This window comes from Meriones unguiculatus, chromosome 1, assembly GCF_030254825.1.
Source record: "Meriones unguiculatus strain TT.TT164.6M chromosome 1, Bangor_MerUng_6.1, whole genome shotgun sequence".
Taxonomy (NCBI): Eukaryota; Metazoa; Chordata; class Mammalia; order Rodentia; family Muridae; genus Meriones; species Meriones unguiculatus.
The window spans coordinates 109,106,883-109,128,800 of record NC_083349.1 but is presented as its reverse complement, the minus strand read 5'-3'; the positions used below and the strand labels follow the sequence as shown (position 1 = coordinate 109,128,800).

At 49.0% G+C, this 21,918-nt stretch overlaps 1 protein-coding gene across 2 annotated transcripts in view; it reads left to right on the top strand.

Annotated features, from left to right (window-relative positions):
- The first annotated feature begins 986 nt into the window (after window positions 1-986).
- The window catches only part of Dpysl5 (dihydropyrimidinase like 5), a 74,263-nt gene continuing 53,331 nt past the window's right edge, over window positions 987-21,918 (top strand). The window contains exon 1 of one of the 2 annotated variants that reach the window (XM_060365098.1): window positions 987-1,174. The gene's annotated coding sequence lies outside the window, so the exon portion shown is untranslated. The remainder of the gene's footprint in view (window positions 1,175-21,918) is intronic. The other variant, XM_021635476.2, reaches the window with a different exon arrangement.

Here is a 21,918-nt window from a genome sequence, read left to right as displayed (position 1 = left end):
GTAAGGAAGAGGGAATATCCACTGGCTCCTTTTACGGGATTGTTCTTGGTTAAATCAAGTGTGTCCTGAAAAGGCTGGGCCAGGTGCTGTGCTGTGCATTTGTAATTCCACCACTCGGGGAACGGAGACAGGAGGACCACCGCAAGTTCTAGGCTAGCAGGGTGCCTACATAACAAGATTATCAAAACGACAACAGCAAACGGGAAAGAAAATAAGGATAGATGATGCTGATGTGAACTGAGTTTAACACACACGCGCACGCACACAGGCATTTCCAGGGGGTTCACTATCTTTCAAAGGAGATGTCAAAGTAGGGTAGGCGTTTTGGACATCGGCGCTGGCTGAACACAGACGCCCAAGCGCTGCTCCGGATAAAACTGCAGTCATCCATAGAACGAACCGTGACCGGTTCGAGACCTCAAGCAAGGGCAGATGCAAACGGAGGCGACCCGGAGGGGCCGTTCCTTTGGTCTATAAAGACAGTTTCCCCGTACCGACCACCTTCGCCCTCTCCAGCCTGTAATGCGGACAGCGTCAGACTCGGTAGGACGTTAACCCAATGGCGCAAGTGGAGACCAGCCGGGCTCGGAGAGCGGCCGCCGCCGCATTGTTTCAGCGCCTCGGGTGGGGTCTTGCAGGGGGAGGGGAGGCGGTGTGTCCTCGGGAGCCGCCCCACACCCTCCCAGGGGACCGGAGCAGCCGCGCGCCCCAGCGCCGGGGCTTTGTGAAGTGTCGCCAGTTACCATGGGACTGGAAAGGAACTTGGAGAATGGCGCTTAGAGGGCTGGGGGCTGTGGAGGGTCTGGGGCCATGCCCTCTGTCCCCTCTCGGACCCCGGCCCTGCACCAAGGACTGTCGGGATTTGTAGTCCCAAAGGCGGTGGCCGCGCGGAGGATGCGGGGCGCTGCTGGTCCCGCCTCCCTCTAACCTGCTAGTGTGAGGTGGCGAGCGCTGGGGCGGAGCCCTAGGATCTGTGATTGGCCCAGGCGGCTCCCAGCCCCCACCCTCGTCCCCACCCCCGCTCGCCACTCGGGACTCCAGCTCCAGGCGCGCGAGGCGGCCACCGAGCGAGCGCGCTAGCAGCCGCTCCCGCCCCGTGCATCCGCAGCTACCGCGCCGCGGCGAGACCCGGAGACCGACCGACGGACCCGCGCAGTCGCAGCATCCTGGAGGAGTGGGTGATGGCGAGGGGAGGGTGGTGGGCTCGATCTTAGCGGGCTGGAGCATCCTCCCCTCTCCCTGTTTCTCCCCGAGGCGTACAAAAGAGAGGGAATTGGGATGCGCCTGGGCTCCCCGGGCTGCGGAGAGGTTTAAGATTTGGGCAGCCATCCCGCTTAAGGTGGGGCGCTAGTCGGGTTCTTTGTACGCCCACAGAGCTCGGCGCGGTGCCTTGCCGTGCCTTGGGCGTTTGATGTGTGCTGGAGAGATTTACGAATAACTGGAGGAAGGAGGCGGCCGGGTTGAAGGGGTTCACGCCTAGCACCCAGCGGTCGCGCTGCTGGAGCTAGTCGACGTGCAGTAAATGGCTAGAAGGTGGGAGCGCGGGGGAGTGTTTCTCCAGTGGCCAACCTGCCCTCCTGTCTGTCCCCGGTTCCCACCCACCGCCCAGTTAAACGCCCTCGCGTCCATTTGCCTCCGGGTTGAGATCTGCCCAACCTGGACCGAACCCCGACCGTCTGTATTCTCTTTCCTTGAGAAGAGTGGAGGCCCTCGAGGCACCTGCGGGAACCACAAAGGCCCTCTTGCGTCTGCCCAGCCCCTTGCGGCGCGGCCCTAGGGTCCCTCCGCCGGAGCCCCGGAGCCCAGTGTGCCGCGCAGCGTCGATCTCGGTGCGCGAGGGACATCGACGCCCCTGGCCAGGGTTGCTGGCTGGCGATTAACTGCGAAGGGGACACAGGGGGGCGGAGGCCTGGATTTGAGCAGGAAAACGGGGAGCTGGGTGGGGACGGATGATCGAGCGTGGGGGAGGAGGCCGTGGCTTGGGAGGGACTGAGAAGTGGGCGGCGGGAGGGGGGTGTCCTGAAGCCTCGTGCAGGTGGCGCGATGCGAGCGGGGCTGGTCTGAAGAATGAGGAGGGAAGGGAGAGGTGAGGGAGGGCGGGACCTCCGGGGTTTCAGGGGAGTAGACGGGCACGGGGAGGGGACTGAGCCTGCGGCGGGGGAGGGGCGGGCATCTGAGGAGGGGCGAGTCCTCGCCCGGAGACCCTCAGCTCCAGGCCAGTCGCCGTTCGGGCGGAGACTGGCTGGGCGTGGTCCTTAGACAGGGCTCGGGAGCTTGGGTGGCGGGTCCCCGACGGGGCAGGGCTGGCGCGACCAGGACCTTTGTTTCTAAGCCTGGAACAACCCACGGAGACTGGTTTAGGATTTTAGGATGATCCGCAGCGCCCCCCGGCACGCCCTGTTCACGCGGAGCTGAAAGGCTTTGCCCAGCGGCAGATGCTTCCCGGGGGGCGGGTGGGGGGCGTCTCCCGCCCAGGAGACCCTGAGAACAATAGCCCGCAGAGTGTCCGCCCGTCGTCGAAGCGAGGACCCCCTTCCCCCGCCCCCACCCCCGCCCTAGGATTCAAGGGTGAGGTGTTGCCGGTGCGGAAGACGCTCGCCGGAGAAAGCTCAGAGCGCGCGTGGTCTCTGGGGTTTGCCTTAGGGCACCTGGCACCGCCGGGGATTCCAAGTGGGAGTCGTTTGTTTTCCCCAGGCTGTGGAGCCCGGGCACCGCCGCCCCCGCTGTCGCTGGCTGCGGCGCCTCTGTCCGCGGTACGCTATGGACGAGTTTAGGCCAAGCCAGTCCCAGGGGCCGAAGGTCGCCGCGGTGCAAAGCGGGCTTTGTCTGTCCAGACCGCCCCAGCCCAAGTCTAGGAGGAGCTGCTCTGCTCCCTCAGTGAGCCCTCGGGGGTAGGGGTGGGGCTGGTGAGTTTGGAGGTAAATTGGGGAGAAGCCTTAGTGGTGGGGATTGCACATCAAGGGTGCGGCTCTTGGTTTTAGAACTTGCAACCCGGGAGTCTAAGCTTCCGATGACCACACCCAAGCGAGGGCATCTTCTGCAGATTTCACCCGTTTTTGTCTGCTGACCTAAGGTGGGATGGCTGGTATGGGTGATGGCTGCTCGCCCACAGGAAAGCTGATGGGCAGAGTCAATACACAGGGGTCTGCAGTCTAAATGCCCTTGCTGTTGCTAACTGTCTGATTGCCTTGCACGTCAGCTGCAGCGCTCTCACAAGTGAACTAACAGCTGTAATCTGTTGTTATTATTATTTTGTAATTGTGTGACTAGTAAGTTAAAGGTGACTCTTTGGCATAAAGTTCAAATCGATGATTTGCAAAAGACAAAAAGCAGGCATGTTTTTACCGCGGGGGTGAAAGACTGACCGTCAAAACAGCATAGGACTGGCGTTGTTCAGGTGTTCCCTCAAGTTAACTTGCATTAAAGTGTGACATGACTGCTGGTCATTTCCGGGGAGGTGGGTGGTCATCCACCTGAGGACCGCTTCTCCAAGGACTTGACTAGCTATAGAAATCAGTAAGTCAGAGATCATTGGTTTTAAAAGGTGATGATTTGAGAATCTTGGAATTTTCAAAACCAGTCTCCAAAGACCGACTGGAATGCTGCTCACTGGATGTTTTTAACTACAGTTTTACTAAATCTTACTAAATCTTAAACAACACACACCACGTATATACAGATATACATAAATTCAGTCATGGGGATATACAGAGATAGATAGATATATATAACTGAATACGTTCATTCAGGTATATGAAAACCAGAATTCCAACATTGCAAAACCAGAAAACTGACAATAGAGAGAGCTTTTCTTGTGAAAGAAATGCGCCTTTTTTCCTTTTCTTTTTCCCAAAAGAAAAAATTTTGAGAAGAAACATTTTGTTGGTTTGCTCTTTTTGTAATAAACCTATGAATTTTGGATTTGTTTACATTTGAGTTTGTTGTTGTTGTTATTTGTTTTCATTTGCAAGACAGGGTTTCTCTTTGTAGCCCTGGCTGCACTGGAACTCACAGAGGTCTGTCTGTATCTGCCATGTGAGTGCTGGATTAAAGTTGTATGCTGCAGCCACCACCCAGCTGGGGTTTGTTTGGGGTTGTTTTCTTTTCTTTCCTTTTTTTTTTTTTGAGGCCGTTTAGTTCAAACTGGCTTCAAACTTTGAGCAGTTCTTCCTCAGGCTCCCTAGTGTCAAATTATAAGCAGAGTCACCAGATTGGCCAATCCAGTTTGATCTGATGAGAGTACAGCTCTAACACAATCCTCAGGGAGGAGAGTCTGTGGGTGAGGAGTACCGTTGTGTTCAGCTGGCTTCTACAAGAGAGAAAGCCGCACCCCCAGCCCCCAGGCTGCTCCTGGGAAACCCCTAGAACATAAAACCCAGGAAGAACAGAGACAGGTGGCCCCAGAGAAGGTCTCATAGGGTACACAATTTTGTACTTGGCCCAGGAACCCCAGGGGTTTTCAGCATTGCCTCTAAGCGGCACTGGCATCGGTCTGGGTAGTTGCTTGGTCCTCACGTGCTGTGTTCTCCTGTCTCTGGGAACAGGTACACGGTGTTACACAGCTGACCACAATTAGCTTTGGGAACCTGGCGTGGTACCTCCACTGCTCTCCACCCTCCTGCCTCCACAACAGTGCGGTCCTTCCTTAGCTCCTCTAATCAGGATGCAGAGCCTCAGAGCCGCCGGCAAATTGCTGTGGCAGAGGCAAACTGTGCTCACAGATACTCTTTTTTTTTTTTTTTTTACAGATACTCTTTTTAAGTAGCACTTAGAAAGGTAGGAAGGGATGGCAGGCTGAAATTGTGAGACTAGGGTATTTGAGATCCAGTCTGTCTTTCTCATATAAAAATAACTTCCAGGGTCCTGGTAGGAGCTGGTATCTTTTCCCCCTTACTCTGAAAGCCACTGTTTCAGAAAAGAGTGAGTTTGTGGGATCCTGTAGAGCAATCATACAGAACCCCTTGTCGGTGTGAAATACTGTAGAAAGAAATTTATGCCATATGAGAGCAAATAAGAATTAAGTGTGTTTCATTACTTTTTAAAGAGAGCAGATATTTGATTTATTGCACTGTTAGTAGGTAAATAAGAGCTCGCTTAAGATTGCTTCAGAACTTTTACAGGAAGACAACAGGTTGAAAAGTCAAGGTATGAACTTTATGAACTTTGATATGTATGTATAAAAGCTGCTGTCAATTTAGCGAAATAAATTCGGGAAGGTATGCTGTTTATGATTTGTTCCATTTCGGTCTTTGAAGTTTTTTTATTTAAAATAAACTGTCTAACCCTTAGCATCGCTCCAGCCTCTGAGAGCTTTCTGGCCACTTGATCCCTTAGCTCCTTCCTCAGAGGCCTGTTATTAAAATCCAGGCTCAGGGATGGTGTTGCGGTGGGGAGAACAGGCCACCTCTATTAGCTGCCACCATTTCCTGTCGGTCTAACCTTAGGTGAGTACTGTAGGTGTGGTTGGTGGGGACGGTATGCACCAGAGGATGAGAGGACTCAGTGGCTGTGGAGACCTTTGAGCAGGGTCTGGCACCAAATAAGTGGCCTGTAAAAATGATGCCACCATCACACTGTCCCCCATAATCCGTGCCTATGGAAGCAACATTTTGAATCCTCGTTTGGTCTTTCATTCCCCAGGACAGGCTGTAGCTGAGACACCTTTCTGGAGCTCCGCCCTTGCAAATAGTAGGAATGGCATGTCTTTAACCCACAGCTGTTTAGAGCAGCTGAGAACTTGGGGAGTTTAGGAATGTTCCTGAAGCGCACTCATCCAGGGTTTGGTGAATCGCCTTTATGTATGGGGTTAGCTTACTATCTCAGCCCCCCCCCCACCATCCAAAGGAGCAGTTAACACCCCAAGCCTGTTCTGGGGGAGGGGTATTGTCCCCAGGCTACTCTGTCCTGGCAGGTGGGATGATTGACGGTGCTTAATGTAAAATGTTGGGACTGAAATAGCTCTAAGTTTTCCAGCTAAGAAATACAGACTGTGGCTAGGGAGACGACCCAGTATGAAGGCCTTATATTTGGATCCGTGTAAAAGCTGGATGTAGTTTATAATCTGGGGGGAGAGAGAGAGGGTGATTGCTGGCTCCTTGGCCTGCCAGTCCAGCTGAATCGGTGCACTTCAGGTTCTGTCTCAGAAAATAAAATAGAAAACCATTGAGGAAGAGACTCACATTGACCTTTGTCCCCCTCCCCACATGTATATTCACCCAAAGTATATGTGTTCACCTTCACACACACACACACACACACACACGCACATAAAGAAATACAGCTCTCACAGAACTGTTAACTTTCCAAACATGTTCAAAATATTTTCTCTATATGGGAGTGGATCCCGTGATTATTCCCAATTTACAAATGAGGCCACGGAAATAGAAAGGCTCTCTCCCTCAGAGAAGGAAGTGGCTGACCTTGCTCAAACCCCAGGAGCCTGCTTACAGCTTGTGTTGTCAGCCGGCTTGGGAGTTGGCACGGGAGTTGGCACATCTGGCCACTCGTAGGGCAGGCTGATGGGTTAGAAATATGGGCAGGAGCTGATGGTGCAGCCGTAAGCTAAAATCGCTTTTTGGTTTTTCTCTGGATGTCAGCTTTTTTATTATCTATCTATTTTTTTATTTATTTTTAATTTAACTGATTAGATGAAAGCCGTTCAGATTGAGAAACGACGCCTTTGCTTATGGCCAGCTGACGGCAGATGTTAAACAACACACCTTCAGCCTCCATTCTGAGGAACTTAGCTGATACTGGACATGGTAGCCTAACCTTAGTGACACAAAATCTGACTGTCTGGGCCTAAGGTTTATAGTCAATAACAGTTCTCACAGGTGACACAATGCTTGGTAGGTAGTCAGAAAAAATCAGGAGTTAAGGCAGTGTTTCAGATTTAAGGCCAGCCTCAGCAGTGTGAGACCTTGTCTCAGAAATAAACAAACCAAAACTAGGGTCTGGAGAGTGGTTAAAAGGGCTGTTGCTCTCGCAGAGGACTGGAGGCTGGCTCTCAGCACCCACACTGGGCCACTTACAGCTGCAGATCACTCCAACTGCAGGGGATTGAATGTCCTTGCTTGGCCTCCAGGAACGTCCAAACACACACAGCACACACCTGCAAATAAAAAGAATAGATTTCTAAAGAAAACCAGAAATGAACGTAATAAATTGAATGGTAGGCCCTGAAATCACACAGAGTCGGGGTGGTGTTGCACACCTGTAATCCCAGCACTCAGGGAGGCAGAGGCAGGAGGATCTCTGAGTTCTAGGCCAGCCTGGCCTACAGAGTGAGTCCAGGACAGCCAAGGCTACACAGAGAAACCCTGTCATAAAACAAAACAAAACAAAGTTACACAGAGGTATATTTCATCATGTTTAAAATGGATTTTTTTCCCCTCTTTTCTCATCTGTTTGTTTTCAACACAATACCGTTCAGAGTTAGGCGCTTACTGGGTGATGCTGAAAGAGCAACTGGCTGACCATTTTAGATAATATTTCATGGAATTTTTCCAGCCTTTGAGACCTCTGACTCCTCATTTAAGTTTGCAACGGTTTGAGCTAAATGAAGTTAAGGTTTTGTGAATGGCCAGCTTCTCCTAGGGAGGAGAAAAGAGCATTTCTGCTTGCTGAACTGAGCGTTGTCACTTCCCGCCCCCTGACATCTGTCCATTTTCATCGGTTTGGCACAGTGTTCTGGGTCTGTCACTGCCTCGACTGTGTGTGAGTGTGTGTCTCCCACATGTTAGCAGTGCCCAGCACTCAATCACACCACCTTTGTATCACACTGGGATCTGTTTCCAGGCTGTCCCTTTGTTGATTTCAAATCCGCCATTGGCTCGCAGGGATTTCTCAGGCCTGGGGTCTTTATTCTCTCTCCTTTTGTCTGGCCCTGTCTGTCCCTTTGTCCTTCTGCAGAGCAAGGCCTCTGTTGAATCAGAGGCTGATTTCTTTCTCGTTTTTACTAATGTAGATTTTTACTAATGTAGATTGATGCGCTCCTTCTGCTACACAGCCCAAATGCCACCTCGGATTTTAAAATCAAATAACTTATTTGGAGCACGCGCAGAATCCTCCTGTCTTGGCAAAGTTACTTGGACTGGCTTAAGTTTGCTGAGTTCCCAAGTGGCACAGCATGTACATAAAATGGCGACTTTGGGAGAAATGCATAGAGTGGCTGAGGGCATATTAAAATACATATATGGGCTGGGATTATAGCTCAATGGTAGTGTGCTTTTCTAGCATACACAGGGCTCTGGTTCAAGACTTAGTAATCCCCCACCCCAAAAAAGAGTTTTCAAATGGTTTGTGGTCCCAGCAGGTAAAGGCACTTGCTGCCAAGTTGAACAATCTGAATTCAATCTCTGGAACCCACATGGTCATGGCTTGTCATGCATGTGCCCACAATAGATAAATGTCAAAGAGGAAAGCAATACCTATGTGTGCTTGCATATGTTTGTAGATATTTCAATGCCAGGGATTGAGTACAGGGCTTTATCCATAAGAGGCAAGTGCCCTGCCACTGAGCAGTACTTCCTGGCACACACACACACACACACACACACACACACACACATTCCTATAGGTGCTCACACATGCACACAAATACACATGCTCATACACACACAAACGTCCCCCCCACATACACACACTACTTTTTAGTGAAACCTAATGCTCAGAAAAGCACCTAAATGTATAGCTTGATGATTTTTTGCAAGCTAAACCCATCAACATATATTAATCATCTTCGAAGGATCAGATGACCAAATATTCAAAATCTCCTGTGCCTCCATTCAATTAGTAACATTTCTTCCAAAGTAACCAGATACTGTATGTGTGTGTGCGTGCACGCACACTCGCACATGTATAGTCACATGTGCCATGGCAGGTACAGACAACTTTGGCCTGTGTGTGTCTGTACACTGTAGTATGCGCGCACAGGTTCATGGGAGTTGGTTCCCGCCTTCTAGCTTGTGGGTCCCTGGGATGGAACTTGGTTTGCCAGCCCTAGTGCCAGGGACCTTGACCTCATAAGTCATCCCCCTACCCCCAAACTCTTTATTCTTGAGCAAAAAAGCAAAGCTTTAAGCTGTGTGTCTGGGTCCACAGTAGCCTGTCCTGGGGTAGCAGTGGAGTACACTTTCATCCATAGTAACTGATGGGGGTTTTCTTTCTGTTTTTTCGCTTTAAGATACGGCATCACTCTCTAGCCCCAGCTGGTCTGGAACTTGCTGTGTAGTCCAGGCTGCCCTTGAACTCAGAGATTCACCTGCCACTGCCTCGAAAGTGCTGGGATTGAAGGTGTGGGCCACTGGGTCTGGCAATGGTTCTTAAATAAAGGGAAGCTCTAAGTTCCTGATAGTTTCTTGATCAGCATCACAAATCTGATGAGAGATCGGTCTTTTCAGTGCTAGAGACAGAGCCCAAAGCCTTGAGTGCTCGGCCAGGGCTCTACCACCGAGCTACCGCCCCAGAGAATGCGTCCTAGACAGCCTCATCGGCAAGTTGGTCATCAAAGAGTGAGTGAGAAAGTTGGCATAAAATTGTCAGAGGTGGACCTGGAGAAATGGCTCAGCAGCTAAGAGCACTGGCTGCTCTTGCCGAGGTCCCAGGTTCAATTCCCAGCACCCACCTGGCAGCTCCCAGCTGTCTGTAACTCTAGTGCTAGGGGATCCTGCGCCCTCTTCTGGTCTCTGCAGGCATGTGGCATACAGACACACATTCAAGTAAAACAGCCATATGCACAGAAACAAGTAATAAAACTTAAAAAAAAAAAAAAAAGTCTGAGGTCATCAGTCCAGACCTGCAGTAAGAATTTGGAAGACGAAAAAGACCCAAAGAAAAAACTGATTTTCATCAGTAAGTTCTGTCTAATGATGTGATCTCTTACTGGCAGGTAGTGCCTAGAATTGGCCACTGTGAGAGAAATGAAATCATCTCCCTGCTGTGTGGGAAGATGAGACAGTTCTGGGGCTTTCAGTGCATCCAGGGTCTGAGAACACGGTGCCCACCGTCAGGGGCAGGAATGAAGGCTGGCACAGCCTGGCAAGTTAAGCTTAGTGACCAGGCAGTGAAAGGAGAACTTGACTCTGCTCGGAGCTGATGTTTAAGATGGGCTTGAGCTTCCTTTCTCAGGACTGCCCTTATCTGCTGAGTGCCTGCAGCAGGCACAGAAAGGAGCTAGCATGTGGAGAAGAGAGACGGGGTGTGCCGTTTCATCCCCCAAGCCTGTTTCTTTGTGAACTAAGGAATTGTTAGCATCGCCTTCACAGGTTTGTTGAGGGCTAATGGTACCGTCTAGGTGGTAAGCTGGGGACCTCGAGATGTGCAAAGATGCAGGGGGTTGGGGCGGAGCCAGGGAAAGAACTTATTGGAAGCATGGTGGCCTGGCCAGCACTCTGTGGTGTGGCCTTTTTCACTATGCACAACCCATCCCAGGAGTTGGTCCAGCCACTGCCATCTTGCTCTTGCTCTGTTTTGAGTGAATGTGAGCCACCCTAAGTCCTCCTTTTGGAAATGCCCCCTATGGCATCTTGGAGGTTTCCCTCCACTCAGGGAGGAGGTGACTCCTTCCCCTACTCTCCACAGAAGATCCTCCATAGGTATTGTCCACAGAGCCTGTCTGGGGGGCCTAGCCCCTTCCCACATGCTGCATGGAGGAAGAAGGCCCTTTATGTTCATCCAAGCCTGTCATCTGAGCCAGCCCATAAAGTTCCCTGTGTGCAATTCCTTGGGCTTCAGTATGTTCACAGAGGCACAGATACCACCACGTTCTAGTATTAGAATACTTTCACTGCTTGGGAAGAAAGGCCCAACAGCATTCACTCCCCATCTTCCCCACGAATCTTCTCTCTGCCTCTGCACCCCCTGGCAACCATTTGGCCACTTCCGTCTGTGTGATTCGCCCATTCTTGTCATTTCAAACAAGCGGAACCATATATTACTTGACCTTTTGTGACCATTGATGCCCCACGCTTCAGTCACTTACTCTGTAACGCAATGCCTGTACTCTAGTTCACAATATACCCTTTTAATTTTTGCTTTACTATAAAGATCAAGACATTTGGGAAACTGCCTACTTTTAAATAGGTGCCCTCCAAGCATGCTAAGGCCGGATTGTAGCTTAGCTGCTGAGGGCTTGTCTGTCACGTGTGAGGCCCTAGGCTCCATCCAAAGAAAAGAGGGAGAGGAAGAAGAACCGAGGTTATCTGGTGCCACACCCTGAAAAGGATGCTCGTAAGACACCTACCCCTCTTTCCATCCGGAGCAGGAACGAATCCCACAGCAGGATTCTTTAAGTAGGTGATGGAGATGGTGACTGACAGCTAAGTAGCTCAGAAAGGGAAAGGTGATGTGTGATGTGTTTCCATCACTGTGGCAGACACCTGAGAAAACAGTTTTAAGGGGGAAGGATTTGCTTTGTCTCACGGGGTCAGAGGGTCCGTGGCGGAGTGGCTCCTTTGGCTTTAGGCCTGTGGTGAGACAGAACCTCATGGCAGCAGAGGCTGCTCACCTCAGCAGAGCGGCAGGGAACGGAGAAGGGCAGGGACAAGAGCATCCATCAGAGGCATGCTCCCAGGGACCCTCTCCCTCCAGCCAGTCCCACAGCCTAATCTCCACTCCTCCCAATAATGCCATCAGATTACGAACCCGTGCACAGATGGACCCACTGATGTGCAGTCGTTACTCTGCAGTCCGCCACTCATTGGTGGGGGCCCAAGCCCTCGGCAAGTGAGCCTCTGGCGGACAACACTTCACATCCAAACCAATGATGGGTGTGAGGAGCCCACAGATCTGAGGAGCTGGTGGGATCAGCTTGACTGGGAAAAGCTTGGGCAGAAGAGAGAGGGAGAGAGGCAAACAGTGGTTAGAGGCAGCTGAGACCATGGCCATTACACTGTTTCTATTTTTTCCCCCTTGGCTCTTCCGTATTGGCATCTATCGGTTTTCCAGAGTCCAAGGCTGCTAGGCTTGAGGAATGGGACACAAGCAGCAGCCCTAGGCTTCATCTACAGTTACTAATAAAGCTTGGCCATTGTCCTACGTCTGTAGACTGCCCTTAATGCCTTCTTTTCCCTGTGAATTAAACTTAATGACAACGCATGGACACATGTGAAAAATATATTTTAGCGTCTATGTATGTTTAAGAATATCCTGTGCATTGGTGCAATGTGTTTCTTTCCTGTGGGCTTGTATTAAAATAATGCCACACATTTCTCTTCCCCTTGAGAACTTCTGCTAGGTCTTTTGTGCTTTACGTAGCTAGCAAGTACATGAAACACGTGGCCCCTACTTGACCATAGACTCTTGTTCCAAGGGAAGATGTAATGATTTTGTGTTGTTTTACATTTAGGATGACCTCGGGGTCATCAGGGCATTTTTTTAATGACATACAAATTATAACGTAATGGGTATGGACCACAAGAAAGACCCTGTGTGGAAAAGAGAGTCCAGAACCTGGAAACTGTAGCTCATGGTGTGTGTGTGTGTGTGTGTGTGTGTGTGTGTGTGTGTATGTTTGAAGTAGTGAATAACTGAGTGTTTACAAGGACCCAGCGCCAAGTGTTGCCACCCACGTTACCACTGAGATGTGTATAGCCCTCCTGCCCGTTCAGTCACCATAGACTGCCATGCTAGCAGTGAAGAGATTCTTGAAGGCAGGGACCTCGTAGTGCCCATTCGAACCCTGCCATCAAGGATGCCGAAAGCTGCCACCACGTGTGTCTTCACGCTTGCGTGTTTGTTATTCATGTGTGTGCTATGGGGCAAGCCACTTAACCTCTCTGAACAGGAGGGCCCTCATTCATTGCAGTGTAGCTAGGAGAACTAGAAATTAAGTATCGTTAGCCTTTCATGGCTAATGATTCAGCCAACTGCGGGCTGGGAAATATCTGGGGAAAAAATTGTCTGTATTCAGCGTGTCACACACCCCACTATCATTTCCTACACTCTAAACCACTTAGGTGGTATTAAAACGATATTAAAGGAGCCAGGCGTGGCGGTGCACGCCTTCCATTCCAGCAGAGGCAGGTGGTTCTCTGAGTTCAAGGCCAGCCTGGTCTACAGAGTGAGTTACAGGACAGCTAGAGCTACACAGAGAAACCCTGTCTCAAAACAACCACAACATTATATTAAAGGATAAGTAATCTGGAGAATCCTACTTTTTATTTAGGTATTTATTTATTTATTTAAGGGGTGTTGGTGTGCCTATGGAAGTCAGAGGCCAGTTTGCAGCATTGATTCTCTTCTTCCACTGAGGGACTGGACTTGGGTCCTCGGCCTTGGCAGCAAGCACCTTTCCCCACTGACTTATCTTGCCAGCCTGAGGATGCCTAAAGCATACAGGAGAATGTGTAAACACCCTACAGAAATATTACGTCATTTGTTGATAAGCTTGAGCATCCTCAGATTTTAGCATCTTGGAAAAGGGGATCCCGGAACCTGTCCCTTTCAGAGATGTCTGGATGAGCACATGTAAAACATGTGGTCTGCTCAGCATGTGACAGAGCTGAGCAAGATCAAAAGACTGCAAGGGGTGAGTAGTCCACATTTCCACCACGTAGAAGTCAAATGTGCCGTAAGGATACATCATGAGAAAGGAAGACGTGAACTCTCACTGCCCGAGGACGGCTGCTATCACAGTGTGCCGGCCATCTTTCATGCACCCGTGTATAGCCTTAAAAATGCACACATACAAGGTCCATTACTAGTTTTGGAATAGTTTTTTTTTTTAAAGATTTATTTTTATTTTAAAATTATGTGTATACACCTGTGCTTGTGAATTTGACCGTAGGTGCCGGTGGAAGCCAGAAGAGGGTGTTGGAATCCCTGGGGCTGTAATCATAGGTGATTGTGAGCCACCTAATGTATAGTTCCTGGGAACAAAACTCTTTAAGCTCAATACATGCTTTTAACTCAGTTTCCCGGCAAGCTCAGTACGTGCTTTTAACTAATGAGCCATCTCTCCAGCCCCAGGTTCATCATTTTAATGGTTAATATTCTTATTTTCCTAAATGAGCGTTTTAATTATGACCCACTGAACATTACCACCGACCCTGAAGTGACCAGTGGCGTGTCTCGGTTCCTGTTTGCCCCATGAATGTGCCACTGTATGTACCTGTAGGTGTGGAGGTAGATATTTTTGTCATTGTTCATTTGTGAAAATGAACAAGTTTGCGTCTGTGTGCAGATATGACAAGTGTCTGCACTGGGTTTCCGTTTTCGTGAATTATATGTCTGCAACCTGAGGAAGAGGTCTGTACATATGTAACATTCATAGGGATGGAGTGGTTATCCATCCACTGCGTACTGATAAGCAGCGCAGCTGCCTCCCGTTTCTATTTGACACGAGCAACATTGCTGTGGCCATCCCTGTAGCTGCCTCCAGCATCTTTATTTCTATGCGTAGAGTCCTAACAGTGGAGCCATGGGTTTTTAATTTTTATTTTAATTTTTTTGGGGGGAGGGGTCTCAAGACAGGATTTCTCTGTGTGACTCTGGCTGCCTTAGAGCGCTTTCCTGACTTTCTCTCAGAAAGGTGAAACACTTCGTGTCTCCATCAGCCACATCTGAGACTGTGCTCATCCCAAATCCACACTCTCAGCTGCCAACTTCAAGAATCACCTCATCGTTGCTTCCGCTCACACGACCTTGTCTTCCCAGGCCTCTTAACTGTTTGTTTAGTGACTATTTTTGCGGCACCCTTTCTTTTTATTTATTTATTTGTTTGTTTATTGCGGCACCGTTTCTTTTCCTGTGGCTGTGGCAAAGTACTCTGATGAAAGGAACAAGTATGTGTGTTTTGGGGGGGGCGATGGTTCATTTTAGCTCACAGCTCAAGGTAGGCATGGAACTTGATGCAGCTGGTCGCATCCCAGCCACAGTCAGAAGCGTGCAATAAATGCATGTGTGCCGTGCAGTTTCTTTTCTGCATTTATCCAACCTCACTCAGGGAAGTGGAGTCACCTGCAGAGAGCCAGTCCTTCCGCCTCAGTCAATGCAGGAGAATCCTTCCCAGGTGACTCTAGACACCCTGGTTTTTAACCTGTGGGTCGCAAACCCCCGCAGGGGTCATTGTCGGGTATCTGGAATATCTTTCACCACAATTCATAATAGTAACAAAATCACAGCTGTGAAGTAGTAACAAAGCAGTTTCATGGTTGGGGGTGACCAGGACAGGAAAACTGTATTAGGTGGCAGCATTAGGAAGGTTGAGACACGCTGATCCAGACTGTTGAATTGACAGTTAACATTAACAGTCGTGGACATCTTTTACCTTATCAAGTTAGAAAATATGTATAGAGTGTCAGAAAGCTGTGCTGTCCTTGATGGCTTAGGTTTCCAGATTCAGTTAAAAAGTCTCCCCTGCTCCTTGGTCGGACATGTTGTTTCATGGATCATTCACCTTCCAGTTTTTTTTTTAATTATTATTATTGTTTTATATTTTACATTTAAATAAAGTCCAGATAGATTAGAGACTCGGTGTATACTCTGAGGTGAGATGAAAATTTAATATCCTTCCTGGAGAATAACCAGTTATGCAGAATAACCAGTTGTTGATCGCACACGTCATTTCCCTCCCTGGCTTCTGCCGGAGTGCATGGGAATCCGTTGCCAGGCACTCTCTTCTCCACGCGTGTTTTTGTCAAATGCTGATGCCTGCAGCTGTGACTACAGTTATTGAGTGGCACGTTCTAACATTTACTGTGGTAGTCTTTAGCAATCTCCCATCTTAAATATGCAGTCCCTTGATGATTAGAACCATGTAGCCGTCATGCACTCCATCTAAGGAAACCTTCCATGACTGGAAGAATCCTTTAGCCATTTGCAGCCACTTCTTGTCCCTACCCCCGGCCCTTTAGAAACCACCAGTCAAAACGGAAGTAAAGAAGGTACTGTCTGTGGGGGTGTACCTTTTCTGGGCCAGACATAGTGCTTTTATTCTTCACTCCTAGGTATTTTTAACGTCTCCCCTTATTGTAAATACAACATTTTCCCCATTTTTTCTTTTACCTATTTGGTAGAAAAAAGTACCTATTTTACTCATGAAATATTAAGCCTTTTTGTTGTCGCTGCTGATGTTTGTTTGGATTCATTTATTATGTGTATGAGTGTTTGCCTGCATGTATGTATATGAACTGTGTATACGACTGGTTCCTGAGGAGGCCAAAAGAGGGCATTGGAGTCCCTAGAACTGAATTTATAGAAGGTTATGAGCCACTATCATGTGAGTGTTGGGAATCAAACCTGTGTCCTCTGGAAGGACAGCCAGTGCTCCTAGCCACTGAGCCCTCTTTCTAGAACCCTATTATTAGCTTTTGAAATAAGTAATTGTAATTCGTTTTCATGAGAATTTTTCTTGTTGCATTTCTAGTAGCTCTAAAGTATTAATGATAGGACTCAGAGGAGTCACCCTGCTCTATTCTATTCCTTAATATAATGACGACAACTTCAGTGTTTCACCTATCAAAGTGTGTGTGTGTGTGTGTGTGTGTGTGTGTGTGTGTTGGGGTCTTACATATCTTCTAACTTGCTATCTAGCCAAAGATAGCCTTGAACTCCTGATGCCATCTCTCAGGGCTACAATTGTAAGTGTCACCACTATATCAGGTTCTATGTGCTGCTGGGGGTGGAAGGGTGTGGCAGTTTGGATAAAAATGGTCCCCTAGGCTTGTATATTTGACTGTTTAGTCATCTGGGAATGGTACTATTTGAGAAGGATTAGGAGGTGTGGCCTTGTTGGAGGAAGTGTGTCACCGGAGATGGGCTTTGAGGTTTTAAATGCCCAAGCCAGACCCAGTGTCTGTCTGTCTCTCTGTTTCTTCCTCCTTCTCTCTGTTTGTATGACTTCTCTCTGTGTCTTGTCTCTCTTTATCTCTCTGTCTCTCTCTCTGCCCACAGATCATGATGTAGCTCACAGCCTGCCTGCCTGCCGCCGTGCTCTCTGCCATGATGATAATGGACTGAACCTCTGAAACTGCAAGCCAGCCCCCAGTTAAATGCTTTCTTTCAGAAGAGTCACCTTGGTGGCAGGGTCTCTTCACAGCGGTAGAGCGGTGGCTGAGCCAGCAGGCCTTTGCTGCTAGACAAGTACTCTGCCAGCTGAGCTACATCCCAGCTCGACAGTATTTCCCTCCACTATTTCCTTTGTGGGGGAGGGGTTATGTCTTTCTCTTTCTCCTTGGAAACCCATCCACCTTACACTTGAATAATTCTGTCCCACACAGTTAGAATTTTTACTTGGGGTGGCTCTTTAGCATGCTTTTCATAATTTATTGTTTTGATTCCTTGCCCTTTCTTGGGTGGGTGTGCTGATGTTAAAGAATGGTGTCCCGTGATCATGAATTGCCCTTGTTTTGTGGAACAGACCCCAGGAAGCCAAAGCTTATGTTTTTTTTGGTACATTGATGGACCCTGTTTGCTGGAACTGTGTTTTATGTCCTGTATTAGGTTGGCATCTTTGTGAAAACAGTCAGCCCTCCGTAGGTGGTCCTATTCCTAGACTTTCTTCCATTTCCTGTCATATCTGTCTGCTCTTACACCAGCACCCCACCTCCTGGCCCGGTAGCTTTACACTAAGTCTTGAAACCTTCCTAATTTATCCTTTTAAAAGAAAAAACTGGCTCGTTTGTTCTCCGTCCTGTGATTCCTACTGGAATGAGTTCATCACGTCTACACTCGGCCTATTAGGGCTGCGTGCACTGGAGCGGATCTAGTGATCTACCTGGGGAGGGCTCACCCTTGACGGGAGGTCTTCACAGTCCACAAAAGCGTTGTTGTGTTCCATTTCATTTTTCTTGAGTCTCAGGCTCCAACACCGTAACTTCTCATTGTATGGAGTTTACATATATCCTGTTAAATGTCTCTCTCTCTCTCTCTATTTTTATGTTACGTAAATGAGATGAACACATTTTAACGCTGAAACTGCTCTCATCCTGTCGGCTCTCAGAATGGCCATAGATCAGCCGATTACCACAACACAGTAAGGCCAACTGTGACAAGGAATGGCTGGAGGGGGGTGGAGGGATGATGGGTGACAAACCCTGGACCGGCTTCCCTCTCCTGGGAGGAGCACCTGTGATGGGAGGGGAACACTTGGCAGATAACCCAGGCACACATATGGTCTGAAAACAGGTGAGTTGGCTCAGTGGCGATGAGAAGTAAGTGCAGGTAGAAAGGAGGCGAGCAGCTGATGTCAGGAAAGAGCCAACAGGAGGCGGTCAGCAACAGGCAGCTCTCGTCTGGAGGGAGTGATACCAGCCGAGCAGTGCATGCTTAAAGGAAATAAAGACACCAGGCCCTTGACAGCCAGGGCCCAGGGAAGCAGCCCATGACTGGGGTCTGACTGCCAGGACAAGAGTTGGCAGCAGACTGTCAGGGCTTGTCTAGCACCAGGTGTCCCCGGCTGGAGTCTCAGTGTATTGGATTCTAAACTTGCCCTTAGCCTCAGTCCAGGATGGACTAGGGGTCCGTAAGGAGCTGCCAGGGACCAGGCACGGAGGAGGACTGGGAGAAGTAAGCATTGATGGGAAAGCGTCAGTCCTTCGCCTCCTCAGGCAGGGACAGTGAACAAGAGGAAGTGCTGGTGTTCGGTGTGGTTGGGTTACACATGCAGACAGGCAGCCACACCTCTATCCCCACTTTATACTGGCTTTCGAGATAGAGCACATCCTTGGGCAGCACATGCTTCATAACCCTGCCCTTGTCCGGAAGGGTAGGTAGGCTCTGGGACACTGCAAGGTGGCAAAACCTTGGAACGCCATCCTATCACTTCCCTCTTCCCGCATTTGTTCAAGGAAGGCAGCAGCAGGAAGGCCGGCTCACTGGGTGGGGCCGGGGCCTGTTTAGCAGCCATGGGGGAAGATGCCACTCTTCTAGGGTGTCAAGAAGCACAATGGGGAGTGGGGGACACTCACTACTGCTGGCCGAGATGGCCCTGTAATTTACTCTTTGCATGGAGGGTGACGTCTTGATGCTAGGTGGGTCCCAGGCAGGATGAGGGTGACTTTCACTGAGCTGGGGGGCTCTGGAACCAGAGCCAGGTGGAGGTAGAGCATGAGGAACTTTGTGGGGACCAAAAGATGCCAAAGTAGATGCTTCCAACAGGCCAGCGGTTCTCAGCCTTCCTAATGCCGTGACCCTTTAATACAGCTCCTCATGTAATGGTGATCTCCCAACCATTAAAGCAGTTTCATTGCTGCTTCATAACAGTAATTTTGCTACTGAGTGGTGTTCCTAAGACCGTCAGAAGTAAGTGTTTTCCAGGGGTCACGATGCACAGGCTGAGAGCCACTGCGAGAGGTCATTTGCTATACAAGTTTGTTGCTAAATAGTGTACAAGAGGCCTTAGGTAGCTTTCCGGGGAGCTTGCCTGCTCTTCTGCCACCTGAGTTTTTGTGTCACTGCCACCCAGCCAGGGCTATGGCTGATCCATGTTACTGTAGGAATGCCTTCAAAACCAAACGGGAAGCGAGGCTGTGTCCACCAGACTCCTCTTCATATATATAATTTGATATATATATATATATATATATATATATATATATATATACACACACATACATATATGTAGTTTAAAAAATTTGAGACATGGTCCCTTATCATATTCAGACTCGCTGTGTAGCCTCGGATGACCTTGAACTTTTGATTCTCTTGTCACCACTTCTCCTGAGTGTTGGTGTTATAGGCTTGTGCTACCATGCCTAGTTGTATGCAATTCTGAGGGTCAGACCCAAGGCTCTCTGCATTCGGTCTATCCAACGGACTGCATTACATCCCCAGTTCTTAGCCTTCCATTTCTAAATTAAGGTGTTTTGGTTAGCATTCAAAGTAATGTTTTCAGTATGACATTTCATATATCATTTTACTTTGTTCATATTCACCCCAATTATTCTCCTTTGTCCCTCCTCCCACTCCTTTTCTTGTTATATCTGTTTGTGCATTTAAGTGTGTGTGTGTGTGTGTGTGTCTGTATGTAGCCCTGACTGACCTCAAACTCATGATCCACTTGTGTCTCCCAATCCCACTCCAAGTGCTGGGATCACGGGCGTGCGTCACGACGCCTGTTGTAGGCCTGCTTTTCTCACTCACTCTGGGCATTGTTCCTTTTCCTCTGTGCCTTTATGACAGGTGTAAAATGTAAGCTCATCTTGATTTGCATTTCTTTGAATATTAATAAAGGTGAACATCTTTTCATCCTTAGCCGTCTCTGTTCCCCTCTCCCAGTAGCTTGGCTGCTCACATTCCTCTCTCCTGTTTGCTCTATTGGAGTACTTCTGTCCCTCTGAAGATTTACAAGACATTGGCAAGCCTTCCTGCTGCTCTCGGAGTCCTGACCACCCTCTCAGGCCATTGGAGGAGGTGGGCCCTGCCCTTTACATTCCCACATGTGCCGTGCACCAGCTATTGACACTCAGAGACAAATGGCCACGGGGGCTCCTGTCTGGAATTCCCTTGCTTGGCCTCTCCCATGTCCTGGGGAGCTAAACAACCACCAAGTTTCAGCTCAGAAGCATTTCTGAGAAGAGATCCTCCACTCGTGTCAGAGCTAAGTGTGTGCCCAACTCACTCAGTGCTGACATAGCTCGTCTGGTTCCCACCTCATTGGAAATGTCTAACTGTGCATTTCTTCCTGCTGCAAACTTCTGGCTCACCGGCTGATCGTGCTGTCGCCTTGTACAGAGCTATCATAGAATGTATGACCTTGTGTGTTATTGTTGTTGTTTCTACTATGACAAAAACACCTCAAACAAGCACTTAAAATTTTCTTTTTGCTTTGGCTCACAGTTTGAGAGGTTACAATCCGGCTTGGTGCAGTTTGTGGCAGTGGAGCATGAGGCTACAGGTGCTCATCATACACTTGAGGAAGTAGAAGTGTATGATGGGAGGGAAGCAGGTGTCTGTCACCTTCACGGTCCACCTCACAGTGACTCAGTCCTCAAGCTCAGTTCCACCTCCCAAAACAGTGTCACCATGCAGGGACCAAACATTCAAACACATGGGGGCAGCAAAGTGTGTGCGTGGGGGCAGGGAGGCGGTTTCCCATCACAGTGTAATACCCCGCCTCTGTGATTTGTATTGCAACTTAGCAGGCTCAATATTGGAGCAGCGTAGAGATCCAGGCACCAATTAGAGTATTCATGTGCCAGTAGTGTCCCTGGTCAGGTAAGCATTAAGGATCTGGGCTCAACACAATGGGACAGATGAAAAACACTTATGTAACAGACAGAAATGAGTTAAAAATGCTTGAGTGCCATACTGGGCCCGAAGTGTCCCCTAAACATTCCATACGAGAAAGGATCAATGTGTTAGCCCATTAGCACCGTCCATCTTATGTAATTGTTTAGAATCACTCCTCCTCTTAGCCCTTCCCACAAAGCGTGTGACCTCCCTGGTCATGATCACCACATTATCTGTAAAGTGAAATTAAAATAGAGCCAAGGCCAGCTGGGAGGCAGGTTCCCTCAAGTGCCATATACTAAGAGTAGCTAGTACTCAGGGCCACGGCTCTGTTTTCTGCCACAAGGGATTTCAAGAAAGAAGGTAAAATGTGGCTTTTAAAAGTTGTATTTATTAATTAAATTTTTGGGTATTTAATTTCTGGGACACACCCTGACTATGTATAGTTCAGACAGCCCTCCCTAAAAAACATTTGAACCCTTCCTAGTTCTGTTCCTTCATTTTCTATTCTGTGGAACACTTAATTAACTCAGTGCACCCCCAGGCCCCACTGCCATGAACATGGCTTTCCTGCCCCCACGCTGCTAGAGCCATCTGAAGAACCAAAGACCAGCGCCTACCCCATGTACATCCATGATCCTACATTGGCTGCCATTCTGGCTGCTGCTGACATCCTGGGAGCTGTGTGTCCCTCAGAGCCTCCGATGATGGTTCCTACACCTTACCCAGAGTCTGGAAGCAGCTCCC